We start from the raw sequence: 11,658 nt of genomic DNA, 5'->3' as shown, positions 1-11,658 counted from the left end.
TACTTTGCAAAGAACAACTATTCCCTAGGGGTTCTTTCCTGATGTTATTATGCCCGACTTAATGTCAAACTATGGCATTCCTAGACACCTTCAAGGTGTAAATATACCTCCACTTGCTCTAGCGAGACACAGTGGTTTGGAGCAGTTCGACTATCTACTTGCCCAACGGAGCTCGCTACAGCAAGTGCCGACGGAAGCCGACCCTCCAGCTGACGCACTGATCAGGAAGCTATCTCTTCTCCTGCTGAGAATCCAGCTCCAGTGTTTCCAAGCTCCCCTTGCGGGGTGTTGGGAAATCGAGTCCCGAGACAGAGATACCAGACCTCCTTCATTCTAACTAAGGTATGGAGCTGGTTAGAACCTAGAGAAATCTTGGATAGATTCTTGGCAAAGAAAACGAAACCTAGCTACACAATACTTACTTCTTCCCTCATACTAGACTTAGGTTAGGTACATTGAACTTGGCGTATTTCAGAAGCACCAGTTGAGTATTTTAGCCTGTGTATTTATGTATGTATTTTTAAATGGCTTGGAAACCATACAATGCTCTTACAGTATTATTTTATAATACTATTCTCACTGTACACATTATACTTTGCAGTCTGCTTAACAATTGTAGCAGTTCACTTTTCTTGTATGAGAAAGAAGACTGTTCAAAAAACCTTTTTATTGGAAATGCCCGTCTCTCCATTTCTCTACAAACTCTGTTGAAACGAAGCATGCAGGATTGACTGAATGAAGTACTTATCTATTGTTTCCGCCACTTTAGAGATATGTTTCTTATTCTTAGAAAACAAAGTTGTCATGTTTATGCGGTTGTCAGAAACTAATCCCTTCTTGTGAATTCGAGAAAGTTTCTAGTGACCTCTGAGCTAGCTGGCACTCAGTATTAAGTTTAGTATATTCGATAGAGACTTAGTCGACCTCAGTCCTACGACTAATCTACAAGATATATTATTCCAATGCACAGAGCCTATTGGGAATATAGGAACTACGCTACAGCAGTAGCAATCTACTTCCCATTTATGTAGCAACAGACAGCACAGCATGCCTACCAGAGATGGCGTAGGGTCAGAAACAGTACATTGGTAAATAGGTGTTAGAAAGGCGATCCCGGGGGAGGCAGAAGATGTCTGACTGACCACCCCTAGGTCCACCCCTCCGTCTAGAAGTATCCAAGCGTTATCGAGAGGCCTCCTGGGTGAGGGTCCTCTCCTAGAATCGTACAGCAGAGTAACCACACCACTACAAATGACACCACACAAGAGGATAAGTTCTTAGGCTTTATCAAGAATAACGGTTGCTTGTCTTCAGCGATATGTACAGGCAGATCGAGGGATCTGAAAAGTCTCGTAAATAAGGGACAGGGTAGCGGGACAGTCTCAGTACTGGTGAAGGAAGGGATACCCTGCGCACAGCTCTCAATCCTCGAGCCGGGGGGTTCCGAGAGGTCGAGCCGCGGCAGCGCCAGCAGGACTCGACAGGTGGTCTTTTAACGAAGAGGGGGCCACGGCAGCGCCAGCAGGCCTAGGTGATTTCAGCAAAGATGGGCAGCGGCAGAGCCAGCAGGCTCCAAAGATGGTTCAGCGAAGATGGACCGCGGCAGCGCCAGCAGGCTCCAAAGATGGTTCAGCGAAGATGGACCGCGGCAGCGCCAGCAGGCTCCAAAGATGGTTCAGAGAGATGAACCGCAGCAGCGCCAGCAGGCTCCAAATATGGTTCAGCGAAGATGGACCGCGGCAGCGCCAGTAGGCTCCAAAGATGGTTCAGCGAAGATGGACCGCGGCAGCGCCAGCAGGCTCCAAATATGGTTCAGCGAAGATGGACCGCGGCAGCGCCAGTAGGCTCCAAAGATGGTTCAGCGAAGATGGACCGCGGCAGCGCCAGCAGGCTCCAAATATGGTTCAGCGAAGATGGACCGCGGCAGCGCCAGTAGGCTCCAAAGATGGTTCAGCGAAGATGGACCGCGGCAGCGCCAGCAGGCTCCAAAGGTAGTTTCAGGATTAGGGTAATGAGTTCTTCTCGGGGTCAGCCGCGACAGCGTCAGCAGGGCTCTTGACTCCAGGATACAACTGGTGTCCTACTCCAGGTCTGGCCCAGATATAGGACTGGAGTCCTTTGATGTCCAGACCCTCGCGCCTGGGGGTCAGAGGGGCCGGGATGGTGGTGTCCAGACACCCAGCAGGGGGTGGAGCCAGCGCCCAGGGAGGATGGAGGGCGATCTATGCCAGGCATCCGGGGACGGCTGGAGGGCCATCGAAACTCCCCTCCTCTTGGATATTTTAAACTGTAACCCTACCTCAGAGAATGTCCTTGTTAAGCCTCTGTTTGCTCACAAGAGGAACAGAAACTTAAAGGATAACATTGTACATTCTAGATTTGGAACAACACAGACAAATAACAGTCTAGGTCAGAGATCCTTGCTGAATAATGTTCCGATACGTGGAACAATTAAATGTTCCTCTTATAAGTCGTGTAATAACATTATTGGAGGTGCTGAATTCGTACATAATGGCTTTGTTACTAGGGCCAAGGATATCTGGAATTGCAAAACGGCAAATGTAGTTTATTTCATTTTATGTTCATGTGGCCTTGGTTATGTCGGAGAAACCTGTAGGCCAATCCAGACACGTTTGACCGAACACAGATCAGCCATTAAAACAAAAAAACTGACAGCACCCTTGGTGAAACATTTTCTCTACAAAAATCATAATTCAGATGACTTCCAATGGCGCATCCTTGAAAAAATAAGAACTCCGGATGGTAAAGGTGGATGCGCCATCAGAAAGAAAAGAGAAGTCTTCTGGATTTTTGTCCTTAATACTTTTAAACAGGGATTAAACAATGAGATTCCGTGGGAGAATGCGATATTTTAAGTAATTTTATCGTACTATGAACAGTATATCATAGCTTGTCTCCACTCTTTGTTAGATCAGCTATATACATCAGATTGCTCCTCACTGACCGTGGGTTTATGCAATCTCGAGTAATTCGACCATGAGCTAGACATTACACAGTCGCTGACAACTTGATGGAAAATTATAAAATAGAAATAGAAATACTATATTGTTATCTGCCCCCTGCACCCCTATAGCCTTTTACTTATTTTCTTGCTATTATTAATTTAATTTCTGGTGTGGTGATTCGAGTTAAAAATTTCTTATAATTTTAATTATTTTCACGTCTTAGTTTGTTTATATAAATTCACAACAAGTTCCTTACTTCGATTTGACCATCCGCTCGATTATTATGTTAAGCGCACTGGCGCTTTAAAGATCCAAGGTCTCGAATCATGTGACCATTTACAAGGTGGTTTTAAAGGAAGCTAATTACTACCGCAGTTGAGAATTTTTCTAACGGTCACAGAACGCTGACTGGCCTCTTCGGCAGTTACTATCGAGAACGCCGGCTGAGCCCTGCTATTTACTTTCTATCGGTAAGGAACGCTTTAGAGAATTGTTCGAAACCGAGTAATTCGGTTTGAAATGGAGTGCGTTAAGTTAATTTTATAGAATACTTATTTGAGATAATAATTTTTTTTTTTTATTTATTTTTTTTTTTTGTGTCCTCATACATGCCACCAGTAAATTGATACTCTGATTTAGCGCTCTTCAAGCCACTGACACAACCTTCTGTTACGGCCCTTGTGGTTGTAGATAGCCTATGAAGATTGCCCAGAGGTAGGGTTGTTACCCGTCCAACTTCCTCTCGTAATGGTACTTGCTGCGTAGGAAGGACAGGACCACAAGACCTCTGGCATAATCATTGGACTATTAGGATTATTTTTCGCTCCAAGTTTTTAGCTTCGACCATAATTTAGCAGACTTTTCACCCCCACACAAAGTATCTAATTTACTCACCCCCATGATATTTTTGAGACAATATGCAAACGTCGGAGAGAGCGCCGATTTCCAAGCTTTACAAATCTCTCTTCTAGCGATCACTATTACGTAGAAAATGAATTGTGTTATGTAATTATTGACAACATAATTCGGAGTTAGACCAAAAAATACCAAACTGGGGATACATATAATTGAAAAAGATAATACATCCTCCAGAAACTTACACACTTGTTCCCAATAGTTGCTTATATTGGGGCAATCCAAAAACATATGTATATCATTTGCATCTTGTGAGTTACATCTGGGACAAAGATACAAGGTTACTGACAATTTGGAAAGCTTAGCTGGAGTCCAATATACTCTATACATTGTATATAGGTGGTTTCTTCTTAAATTGGACGGTTTAATTACTTTCTGAGATATCAAGAAGGAGTCTGTTCACATTTTCTCCAAATTTTCCAAGTTATCAGCAATCGGGACCATACTCAGACCCCATAGCCTAGTGATTTCTAACTCCAAGTTATCTTTGTGATCTAGAAGAGTTTTATAACATTGGGCGGTCTCTCCTTTCTTACCAGTACAGCTACTAATGAATCTCAAAAAAAGATTATCATCTTCAGTTCCCCAATACTGGGTTCCCCACCAGGCAGAGAGTTGATAAAATTTGAATCTAGTGAGAGTACCTCCGGTTATACCAACCAAAAAATCCCAATCTAAGCTTCTTGATTCATCGCAAAAATCTCCCCATCTGAAAAGACCTGCTCTCTTCAGGGGAAGAGCCAATTGGTCCTTTAAACATTCAGGAGTGCCGGGGGAGTCCCAGATTGGGGCGTATGAATGATAATAGGGAATATGCAATAACTTACAGCTCTGTATCCAGTAATATAGAGCAGCCTTCAAGAGCTTTAATCTAACCTTTTTGAAAAACTTTTTATCACCAAATTTAAACAAAAAAAAATCCGCATCGTATGGGAGATCTTGCAGCATTGCCTGAAGCAACAACCCGTTGGAAGTTGAGTCCAGTTTGTTGGCTAATAACCTAAAATTTTTAAGTTGAAAAGCATAACAGTAAAATAATAAATCCGGAAGAGATAGTCCACCTACTTTCAATCCTCTCCTCAACTTCTTCCAGGCTATCCTTGGGGTTTTAGTTGCCCAAATAAAAGATCCTATCCTGCTTTGCAGATTAGTAATATCTTTTTTATTAAATATTAAATGTTAAGGGAGTGAGGGATAACGAGAAGTTGGGCATAAAGTTTGGATTCAAGTAAGTCGGGAGGGATATGACTGAGATTTCTGATCAGTTTCATGGGTTTAATAGTTTTGGTAGGAGGGGAGGAGGCAGAGGTAGTTATGGAGAACAGGATAAGGTGATGGTCGGACCAGTCAATGGGAATGATGTTAGATAGGAGGGCTAGATCCTTGCTGGTAATGATAGCGTCAAGGGTAGCTCCTTTGGAATGGGTTGGTGACTGACAGATTTGTTTGAGGTCATTAATTTCGAGAAGGTCAGAGAGGAGGGAGATTGAGGGATCTTTGGTATCATTCCAATGCAGGTTAAAGTCTCCCAGGAAGATGTTTTTAGATTTGGTAATTGAGGATTGGGTAAGAAGGTTAGATAGCTCTATAATGAATGGGTAGTGATTTCCGGGCGGATTATATATATTGTGAAGGCGGATGGGGGGAACCCTGTATTTTGAGTTCGGCTACAAGGTATTCAAGGAGGCATATTCAGCGTTATTGATAAGGGAGAGCTGTAGTTCGTCTTTGAAGATGATAGCTACACCACTGCCGTTTCGGATGGGTCTATCTTTCCCAATGATGGAGTAGCCCGCGGGGTGAGAGTAGGTCTAGAATGCTGGTAGAGTGGTCATTAAGCCAGGATTCTGTAAGGAATGATAGATTCGCTAAGGATGGTTTCAGAGATTTCTATGGCATGTTGGGCAGCGGAGTGCAGTTAACAAGCATGCAGGTGAGGGGTTCGGGAGTGAGTTTGGGAGATGGGAGGGCATGGTTGGAGGTGAGAAGAGGAGGGTGTCTAGGTGAGACAGGTGAGAAGGGAATACGACTAGTCCCCAATATGACGGGGATGCTTGAGAAGGGGGAGGCGTGTTCATGGTTGATGAGTATGGAGGGTAGGAGTTTTGAAGGTCAGAAATCTCCCGGTGAGAGAGGGTGCAAGTGGTGCAGAGTTGTCTCTGAGCCCGAAAAAGCAAGGGAGTTGTTTTCCACGGTTTGGAGGTGGTGGGGTTTATTTGACCAGGGCTAGCGGTGTTTCTTCGGGGAGGGTGGTCGCTGGATTTGAGGTTGTGGAAATCGTTCCTAAGACAAGAGAGATTCCTGGTAAGAGTGGAGAGCTTAAGTTCGATGTTGCGAAGGGAGTTTGAGATAAGAGTGAGGGGGTAAATAGGGTGTGGGGGGGAGGAGGACAAATGGGGTTCAGAGTTAGCTGCAGAGGGTGGTCTGCTCTGAGGAGGCAGTGAGCAGATGCAGGCAGGAGGCCTGTTCTGAGGAGGAGATGAGCCGATGCAGGCAGGAGAGCAGGAAGGGCTGTAGTTGAAGGGGAGAAGGAGTGGCATGGCGGGGTAGGGGGGAGATGAGACCTCTGGGGATGAGAAGTTTGGAGATAGAAAGGAGGTACAGTTGCGGGGGGGATAGTGGGAATAGTGTAGTTTGGGGGGGAGAGGATGAGTTGGGAGAATAAGGGTGGGGGGTAGTGTGATTCAGAGGGTGTGAGGCTGAGTTGGGAGACCCCTCGCAGTCTGGCTTCCGGGCCAACCACAGCACCGAGACCGCCCTGATCGCAGCCACCGATGACATCCGAGCCCTGCTCGACAACGGAGAAACAGCGGCCCTCATCCTCCTCGACCTTTCCGCTGCCTTCGACACTGTCTGCCACCGTACCCTAGTACAATGCCTCAGCAACGTCGGAGTCCAGGAGAAGGCACTGTAGTGGATCATCTCCTTCCTCGCCGGAAGGACACAGAGAGTCCGCCCCCCTCCGTTCAGATCTGAAGCCACCGAAGTCATCTGCGGCGTTCCTCAAGGCTCCTCGCTCAGCCCTACCCTCTTCAACGTCTACATGAGCCCCCTCGCAGACATCGCACGCCAGCACAACCTCAACATCATCTCCTACGCCGACGACACCCAGCTGATCCTCTCCCTTACCAACGACCCCGCCACCGCCAGAGCCAACCTTCACGAAGGGATGAAAGAGGTAGCCGAATGGATGAAGAACAGCCACCTGAAACTGAACTCGGACAAGACGGAAGTCCTCATCCTGGGATCCTCACCCGCCGCTTGGGAGGGACGACTCCTGGTGGCCCCCCGCCCTAGGCAGCGCACCCAAACCGACAGACCAAGCACGCAACCTGGGCTTCATCCTGGACTCCTCCCTCTCCATGACCAGACAAGTCAACGCCGTCTCCTCGTCGTGCTTCAACATCCTGTGCATGCTACGTAAGATCTTCCGGTGGATCCCCACCGAGACCAGGAAGACAGTCACCCAGGCCCTCGTCTCCAGCCGTCTGGACTACGGCAACTCCCTCTACGCCGGAACCACCACCAAACTCCAGAAGAGACTCCAGCGGATCCAGAACGCCTCAGTACGACTCATCCTGGACATCCCCCGTCGCAGCCACATCTCCAGACACCTGAGAGACCTGCACTGGCTCCCGGTCAACAAGAGAATCACCTTCCGTCTCCTCACCCACGCACACAAAGCCCTACACAACCAAGGCCCAGGATACCTCAACAGCCGCCTCAACTTCTACGCTCCCAAACGCCAGCTTCGATCGACCAGCCACGCCCTCGCCGCCGTCCCCCGCATCCGAAGAGCCACCACAGGGGGATGGTCCTTCTCCTACCTCGCCGCCAAGACATGGAACTCCCTCCCCACCCACCTCCGCCTGACCCAGGACCACCTCGCCTTCAGGAAGCAACTCAACACCTGGCTGTTCGAGCAATGGCAGACCCCCCACCCCCAGCGCCTTGAGACCCTCTGGGTGAGTAGTGCGCTATATAAATACGATGATTGATTGATTGATTGAGGGGGTGGAGGAGGAAAGGAAGGGGAATCTGGGTGAGGAGTATTGTGATTCGGTGGGTGTGAGGATGAGTTGGGAGTGGAGGAGTGAGGGGGGGTTGGAGGAGGAATGGAAGAGGAGACTGTGAAAGAGGGCCAGGAGGGAGGAGTAATAGGGAGGGGAATGGGTGGGCTGATTGGGTGCATGGGGGATTGGGAGTGAGGGGATGAGGAGAGGATCAGGGAGAGAGGGGGGGTCATAGTGAGGAAAGACAGGATGGGTGATAACGTTTGCATAGTGTCATTGGATGTTGAAAGGTCAGGAGCGGGAGAGGTGGGCTGGTGGGGCGGGGTCGGTGGAGAGAGAGGAGGTGGAGAGTATGGGAGGCTGTTGGTGGAATTGGAAAGTTGGATGGCCAAGGATCTGAAATGGAGTTCGAAGGTGTTAAGATGGGGTACAGCCTCTTGGATGAGGATGTTACCAGTTTTAAAAATGGAGATGTTGATTTCCCCACAAAAGGTTGGTGAGGGAGTGGTGGAAAGTATGTCGCCATGGGGTATTTTGGAAGTTTTAGTGACTGGGAGATGTTGTGTGAAAATGCTTTTCCATTTAGAGGGGCGTTTGGAGTAGAAGATGTAATTCGTTTTAATGGGGGCGGTAGGGCTGTAGTAGTTGTTAGCAATAAGTGTTTCAGGATTTCAAATGAGGAGGTTGTGTTTGAGTTTTTTCTAGCGTTTTTAGAAAGATTGGGGGGGGGGGGGGGGTACGGAATGAACCAGGAGTTGGGACCATGTTTAGATAGGGAAAGTCCTGGGTGGGGGTAGGGATATTGAGAGGAGGCATATTGGGCAAAGAAAAAAATGTAGGGGAGAGGAAAATCAGATAGTCACATGAGTAGACAAGGGAGGGCAGTGGGTTGAGGCTGTGGAGGGAGAGACGTGGAAAGGGAGGAGTGGAAGGACGCAGTGTTTGGGAAAGGGTAAGGGGAGGATTCGGCAGAGGAAATGAACAAAGAAAGGGATTGTGAGATGATATGAGAGAAAGGGGCCAGAGTCAAGAGAATATGAGTTAAGTAAAGTACGAAGTAAGTGAGCAATCATAGCACAGCTGCATATGGGGGGAGCTATTTTAAAGCAATGTTGAAATATCCCCAACAAAGAAAACAATCGATCCCTGCAAAGCTACACAAGGTGAGGATCGCTAGGTTCAGGACCAAAAGTACCGGGTCATCAAACTGCACAGATTCTCAAGTTGGGTGCATTGTTAAAAACAGTCCAGCGAATCAAACAATCACAGCACAGATACACAATAGGAGGTCATGGGCCATAGTACAAAATAGGGGATCAGATGTGAAAACCTAAAGGGCTAGGAAGGGAAAGGAATAGGAGGTTGTATCGAAGATGACACAAAAATCACTACAAGATTGGCAGTGGAAGATAACTATAGGGGTAAAAACATATAAGGCATATAATAACTGGCGCTAGTTAGAAGCATCAAAAGTAAAGACCATAAAAAGCACATGAGGGGCCGGTCAAAAAATTAACAGAACATGTAGGATAAATAAACATAGGGGGACGAAGTTCAGGATTAGGCCACAAGGTGGAGCTCCAGGCTAAGGAAGGGAGCGGTTTAAAATTCAAAGGAAAAATGGATCAGGAGTTTTTCTGTTGAAAAGGACCTGGACATTCTTTTCGTCACGGAAACCTGGGGGGATGCTGCCTCGGGACCGGATTTTTGTCTGGCAACCCCGGAAGGCTACAGTGTGGCCAGGCATGACAGAACCACGGGAAGAGGTGGTGGACTAGCCATTATTTACAAGGACACATATCGCTCCAAACTTGACCCCATTCAGTGTTCTAATTGTGAAGCTGCCACCTTTGCAATCAATCTCAACCACAAGCAAGCCCTTAGAGGGACCCTTTTGTATCGACCTCCTGGCCCCTGGAATTCTTTTCTTGCCACACTCCCTGAACTCAACGAGCACATCATAGGATCCTCTGAGTACTTGTTTTTGGGTGACTTTAATTCCCCCCTGGAAGATCAGGACAACCATGACACTGCACAGCTCACTGCCGACCTGCAGACCATGGGACTGCAGCAGTTAGTAAAGGGCTCTTCCCTTCAAGCTGGGCATACGCTGGGTGGCCTGTTCACTAATAATCTTGATATTTGCGTGGTGGACGTTCTGCCACTAGCATGGTCGGATCATAGGGCCATCATTTTCGCTATACAAACCCGTGCCATTAACCCCCCCCCCCCCACCCAAACATTGAGTTAGGATAGGATCATGGGCGTGGAAAAATGTAGACATCCCCCGGTTTGCTGACATTCTGGCCTCCTCTCCCCGCATAGGATCAGATAATCCAGACGTACTATCCTCTGGATTCCAGGACTGGATCCGGAATGCAGCTAACCAGGTGGCCCCAGAGAAATTTGTTCTCCCCAGCAGAACCTCTCCCTCGGCACAATGGTATACCGAGGATCTTAGGCTCCATCTACAGTATTTCAGGAACCTAGAGAGGCGTTGGAGAAGGCACTATTGCCCCGTAGCCAAACAATCCTATAAAGACGCCCTGGCAATCTACAAGAAGGCCATTGTTGCCCAAAAAGGTGCCTTCTTCTCAGCTCAAATTGAGACCGCTCAGAATTCGGCCAGGGAACTGTTCTTAGTGGTAAATACTCTTTCCACCCCCCCTCTGGTCTAGGGATTGAACCTTCACAAACTCTATGCAACTCATTGGCCTCTTTTTTCTCCACTAAGGTCGCAGACACCTATTTATCCTTCTCGGGGAACCTAGGGGCGGAGGCTAGGGAGCCCAGCTCTCAATCAACCATCTGCCACGTCCCCTTTCCTTCCTTCCATCCCGTCACACAGGACCAGATCAGTAGGCTTATTGCTACAACTAAGTCGGGCTCCCCTCTTGATCCCTGCCCCCCCACGGTGATGAATGATATAAGTGAGGTGATCTCCTCTCCTCTCACGGATATCTGCAATGCCATCTTTCTAACAGGCATTTATCCAGACGTCTGGAAGAATGCGGTCATCAAGCCCTTGTTGAAAAAACCGTCACTAGATCCCACAGTTTCGGCCAACTATAGACCGATTGCCTGCCTTCCTTTTCCTGCTAAAATATGTGAAACCCTGATGAACCAACCGCCTTCAGAGTTCGTCGACTCCCATCATTTTCTCGACGAGACTCAGTTCGGTTTCAGGAAGGGCCACGGGACCGAAACTGCATTAATAAAAGCCTCTGATGAGATTAGATCCATCATGGACCAAGGAGGAGCATCAGTCCTCATTCTTCTGGACTTGTCCGCGGCCTTTGACACGGTCGATCACGCTATTCTGATCGACCGTGTCGCAGCCTTGGGGATAGGCGGCCTGGCTGGAGGTCTCATCTCATCTTTTCTGGCTAGTCGTACCCAGACAGTTAAATTCGGCAATTTCTACTCTCCCGTCTGTTCACTCCCCTGTGGGGTCCCCCTGGGCTCCTCGCTAAGTCCAACGCTGTTTAATATCTATGTAGCGGACTTAGCGAGTGTTAGACGGACCGGGAGGGTCGGCCGAGACTACGGGGAGAGGTCTCCGGGGAGAGCCGTCTCCAATGACTGTACAGGTAAGTAACTTCCCCCCCACAGACGGACACCACACAAGGTTGAAGGTTAACAAGACTTTATATGCAATTCTTAGGTTACGATGGTGTGATACAAGGAGGTCTGGACTCAGGGGTCCCCTCGGTTCTAGTCTCTGGCTTAGGAAAGGGGTAGCGGGACAGTCTTTGTTACCAATG

Source organism: Lissotriton vulgaris, unplaced genomic scaffold (assembly GCF_964263255.1).
Source record: "Lissotriton vulgaris unplaced genomic scaffold, aLisVul1.2 SCAFFOLD_1357, whole genome shotgun sequence".
Taxonomy (NCBI): domain Eukaryota; kingdom Metazoa; phylum Chordata; class Amphibia; order Caudata; family Salamandridae; genus Lissotriton; species Lissotriton vulgaris.
The sequence above is the reverse complement of the archived record's forward strand: the minus strand, read 5'-3'. Positions refer to the sequence as shown.